Genomic DNA, 5,940 nt, shown 5'->3' on the forward strand with positions numbered 1-5,940 from the left:
CCAGTTCAGTTTTGAAGTGAATTTGAAGGGTCTTCATATTAGAAATACCCCATAAATTACCCCATTATAAAAACTGCACCCCTCAAAGTATTCAAATGACATTCAGTAAGTTTATTAACCCTTTAGGTGTTTCACAGGAATAGCAGCAAAGTGAAGGAGAAAATTCAAAATCTTAATTTTTTACACTCGCATGTTCTTGTAGACCCAGTTTTTTAAATTTTACAAGGGGTAAAAGGAGGAAAAAAAATTGTAACCCAATTTCTCTCGTGTAAGAAAATACCTCATATGTGTATGTCAAGTGTTCGGCGGGCGCAGTAGAGGGCTCAGAAGGGAAGGAGCGACAATGGGATTTTGGAGAGTGAGTTTTGCTGAAATGGTTTTTGGGGGCATGTCGCATTTAGGAAGCCCCTATGGTGCCAGAACAGCAAAAAAAAAACACATGGCATACTATTTTGGAAACTACACCCCTCAAGGCACGTAACAAGGGGTCCGGTGAGCCTTAACACCCCACAGGTGTTTGACGACTTTTCGTTAAATTCGGATGTGTAAATGAAAAAAAAAAAAATTTCACTAAAGTGCAGGTTTTTTCCCCAAATTTATCATTTCTACAAAGGGTAATGGGAGAAAAATCCCCCCAAAATTTGTAACGCAATTTCTCCCGAGTATGGAGATACCCCATATTTGGCCCTAAACTGTTGCCATTCGCATTTGAGGCCTGAATAAGGAATTTGCAGAAGGGGTGGACCCGGTTACAAGGATGGGGCTTGTCTCCACCAAAACCCTACAGCAGTGTCTCCCACAGGGTGCCTCCAGCTGTTGCAAGACTCCCAGCCTGCCAGGACAGTCTATGGCTGTCCGGCAACACTGGGAGTTGTGGTTTTGCCACAGCTGGAGGCACCGTTTAGAAAACACTGCCGTATGAGACATTTTTCATTTTTATTTGGGGGGGGGGGGGGGTGCGACGTGTAAGGGGGTGTAGTGTTTTACTTTTTATTATTTGTTAGTGTAGTGTTTTTAGGGTACATTCACACAGGCAGGGGTTCACAGCAAGTTTCCTTGAAGGAAACCCACTGTAAACCCGCCCGTGTGAATGTACCCTGTACATTCACATGGGGGGGTGGGCGGCGCCCCAAACCTTCAGCTGTGGCAAAATGACAACTCCGAGAATGCACTGACAGACCGTACATGCTGGGAGTTGTAGTTTTACAACAGCTGTAGGCACACTGGTGGGGAACCACTGAGTTAGAAAACAGACTCTAGCTCAGTGATTCCAACCCATGCGCCTCCAGCTGTTGCAAGACTACAACTCCCAGCATGTATGGTCTGTCAGTGCACTCTGGGAGTTGTAGTTTTGCAACAGCTGGAGGCACACGGGTTGGAATCACTGAGTTAGGAAACAGACTCTAGCTCAGTGTTTCCCAGCCAGTGTGCCTACAGCTGTTGCAAAACTACAATTCCCAGCATGCCCCTACAGTCAGGGATTCTGGGCGTGTAGTTCTGCAATATCTGTCCCTTCAGATGTTGCCGAACTACAACTCCCAGCATGCCTGGACAGTCTGGGCATGCTAGGAGTTGTAGTTATGCAACAACTGGGGAAGAACAGTGGTCTCCAAACTGTAGCCCTCCAGATGTTGCAGAACTACAACTCCAAGCATGCCCAAACTGTCCAGGCATGCTGGGAGTTGTAGTTCTGCAACATCTGCAAGGGCCAGATATTGCAGAACTACACGCCCAGCATCCCTGACTGTCTGGGCATGCTGGGAGTTGTGGTTTTGCAAGATCTGGAGGGCTACAGTTTGGAGACCACCATATAGTGGTCTCCAAACTGTGCCACTTCAGATGTTGCAAAACTACAACTCCCAGCATGCCCAGACAGTCAGTGCATGCTGGAAGTTGTAGTTTTGCAACATCTGGAGGACCACAGTTTAGAGACCACTACACAGTGGTCTCCAAACTGTGACCCTCCAGATGTTGCAAAACTACAACTCCCAGCATGCCCAGACAGCCTTTGGCTGTCTGGGCATGCTGGGAGTTGTAGTTTTGCTGCTTTTAGAAGGCCACAATGAAGATCACTTACTGCGATCTTCACTGCAGCCTTCTCCGCCGCACTTTCCGGCCGTCGCTCTTCAGCCTGCCGCCGCTGCTCCGGGATGCCGCCGTCTCCGCCGCCGCAGGTCCGGGTAAGCCGGGCCATGTCCCCCACCTCGCCGCCTGTGTTCCCCCCGTTTTCCCCCAGCTCTGTACCGACTTTGATCGGTGCGCAGAGCGGGGGGAAATGAACTCTAACCCCCCTCCTGCCATTGGTGGTCAGCCTGACCGACCAATGGCAGGGAATAGGAGGGGGTGGCAACATTGCCACCTCGCTCCTATGCTTTAGGCTGGTCGGAGCTGTCTCTGACAGCTCCGAGCAGTCTTATTTTCCCGGAGATCGGGTCACCAGTGACCCGATTTGCCCGGATCGCGGCAAATCGCAGGTCTGAATTGACCTGCGATTTGCTGCGATCGCCGATATGGGGGGGTCTCAGGACCCCCCTAGGCATTGCCACGGGATGCCTGCTGATAGATATCAGCAGGCATCCCGGTCTGATCACCGCCCGGCGAGCGGCAGTGATCGGAAATGCCGAGGGCGTATGGATACGCCCTCCGTCCTTAAGTGACGGGACGCGAGGGCGTATGCATACGCCCTTCGTCCCCAAGGAGTAAAATTTCAGAGAGCCGGCACGCGTGCCCTAGAGAGGGGGCCACGCGCGCCGGGACATGACAGCCGGGGAACGGGACAGGTGAGTGGATTGGGATGCGACCCGCGGGCGGGCGCGTTCCGCTACGCGGAACGCATCCCCGCCGGCAGTGACAGTGCAGCGCTCCCGGTCAGCGGGTCTGACCGGGGCGCTGCAGACAGGAGAACACCGCGAGTGCTCCGGGGAGGAGCAGGGACCCGGAGTGCTCGGCGTAACAGCAATCAAGAGCTTGAACGGAAAGTTTTTCTTGCAAAAATGATTTGTTTTGTGGTTGCTATATAGTTTTACCTTTGAAACCATGTGTGAATGTTGTGATTATGTTTTTGATCACCCAGTTTCAAGACAATCAAACAATGTGTTTTTACCTTGAGCAATCCAAAGTCACATTGCAAAACTGCGAAAACAGCGAAGCCCAGACAGTTAAATCATTCTTTACCATAATGTTGGTCCAGCAGCAGGATGTTAAAAACTTTCAGGCAATCTCCGCTACCCAAGAGTATCACGATCAGAAGATGTACCGGGCATCCCATGCTGGATGTCCTGATACCAACAATCTCTGCAGTTCAAGAGAAAAACAGCAGTATCTGGACGAAGCAGAGTCTGGACAGTTAAATCATACTTTATCATAACGTTGAGCCAATCTTCATACCCGAAGAGTAACGTGATCAAGACATTTTCCAGAAGTCCCATGCAAGTCTATTCTTTTCCTCTTCCACAACGTTCAGGATGGAAGATCGGGCAATGCCCAAGAGTAAAACAGCAGAGCCCAGACAGTTAAATCATACTTCAGGGCAGGTTTTGATGAATTTCGCTCTATGTAGTTTTATTGGTAGCAGTCACGGCTGCCTAGGGTCACACTTTGTCTGAAATCAGTTCTGTCTGTAAATGTTAAATAGAGAAGATATAATCGAATTCATATGATTGTTAAGAGGAACCATGATATTTTATCGACTGAACAAAGTTCATGTCTGAAGAGAATTTCTACTTCCTGCATGAGTATAATAGCAGTAAATACAAAAGGCAAAGACAAAAGCCTTAAATCAGTAGTGCCAACTTCCTGCCATTAAATGACGTAGCTTGTGTTGTGAAATAAACTGTTGGGTCTAAGAATGATTGATGACACACACATTTCCATATGTAATTGAGATAACAACTGTTCAATACAATCCAGAATATAAAAAGTCAAAAGTGAAATATTAACCTTATTTAAAGGAGAACTCCAGCCAAAATTAACTTATCCCCTATCCACAGGATAGGGGATAAGTGGCTGGGAACCCTGCCCCACAACAGAATGGGACCTCTGCTCTCAGTGAGACAGGTAGACGACACATGCTCTATTCATTTCTACGGGAGCGCTGATGATACCTGAGTGCTGTACTCAGGTCTTTTCCACGTTCCCATAGAAATGAATGGTGCGTGTGCTGTCTACCATGGGTATTCCTCACTGAAAGCCAGGATTCTATTCCAGACCCCTGCCCCCCCCACGATCAACTACTTATGCCCTATACTGTGCATAGAAAATAAGGTATTTTTGGCTGGAGTACTCCTTTACAGTATGATGCACAAATAGGAAAAGAATAAGATATTCTTGGATTTCATATGTATCTAGTTTATCTGCAAAATTATTGTAGAAAACAATTCCCAAACCAGGTTTTGTATTGACAGAGTTGACTGGAGTCTGCATATCCATCAGGCCATGTAACATCATTTGATATCTAAAGCACTTAGATGTAATCTTTGGGCAATGTAGTTAGTGTACTTCTAGTGGACATCCTTAGGTTCAGGTTGGAGTTAGCATGAGAGATCCATGATAGGAGTAGTAGTAGTAGTTTCACACCGCTGACAGGGATGTAGTTGTAGGCCAAAGCTTCTGCCTGCTAGCTGAGATGATAGGAGTAGTAACTAGTAAGTGAATTTAAAAATACACAACTAATATTTCCTGATGCAATAAACTTAAATGGGATACCTGTATCTTATTTATTTGGTTGACTAATGTGGTGCTTATCGTTACTTACAATAAATGATAAATCTGTTTATACAACTGTTTTTACAATGTGCTTTTGTTTTATTAACTTTTCCCTAGAGACACAGTTGTGTTTTCAAGCTGTTTTAAAGTAACATATGAATTTGTTTTCTTACATTGTTTATTTAAATGATAATTGTAAATGAACTTCAGGAAATTACATTGTAATGTCTCAGTACAGGTACATGGTCCTTTACTACCTGTAGGCCCTGTCAGGTTGAGTCCCTCAGTGACCCTGGGGCTCCCCTGCAGGGTTTCTCCCTGTTGGTTTAATAAATGAGGTGTATGTTCCTTTAATGCATAGACAGGATCCCTAGGTCTAGATAGAATACAGGACCTGTGGAGGTCTCAAGGACCTGTGAGTAAGCCTGTCACATGTTATGTTATGCAGTTACATGATTTGTTGTAACATGTACTCCCAGAGAGCACCAGCTTAACCTATGACCCACTATATAAAGGGGTGGCCATCTTTGATTAGGTCTCTTTCCTCAGACTCTTCTGAGAGTAACATCAAAGTATTTGCTGAGGCAGCAAGCACCAGAGGCCTTAGAGTCAAGGGATCAGCATCTGGAGTACCCCAAAAGCTACAAGTCTCTCCAGTAAGTCTGCAAGTCTATGTCTGCTGTCACTACTTCTAGTAAAGTCCTGCACATAGTCAAGTCAAGTCTAATTACAAGTCAAAGTCAAGTTTATTACAAGAATTGGGCCAGCAAGCTGTGAGGTCCTCTGGGTACTGGCCACCTCTCTGGGAAATCTGGCCTTAGCTGTGAAGATAATTACACCTGTCTTCTACTCAGTAAAGCCTCCGCGTGACCATAACTGGTTGTGGACTCTTTATTCACTACTAGCCCATGGGATAGCGGAGAATCCGGGCGTGTGTTATTCCGGAACCCGAAAACCACACTGGCGACATGAACACATAGGGGTTAATACCATACTACCCCCTCTGGTTAATAACATCAGATCCCACCACTCACACCGCAACACCCGTGGTCCCGCCATTCACTCCAATGGCTCACCATAACATGGTATAGGAATTGTGTGCATATATAGATGGGTAGTTTGTTGCATGCCACATGCCCAATGAAGGCTCCATTCTCTGTGAGCTGAAATTTGTTGCATTTTTGAGGAGGTAGACACCAAGGGGGGTATTCATTAAAAGTGGAGGATAGGGATGAG

This window comes from Hyla sarda, chromosome 2 (assembly GCF_029499605.1).
Source record: "Hyla sarda isolate aHylSar1 chromosome 2, aHylSar1.hap1, whole genome shotgun sequence".
Classification (NCBI taxonomy): Eukaryota; Metazoa; Chordata; class Amphibia; order Anura; family Hylidae; genus Hyla; species Hyla sarda.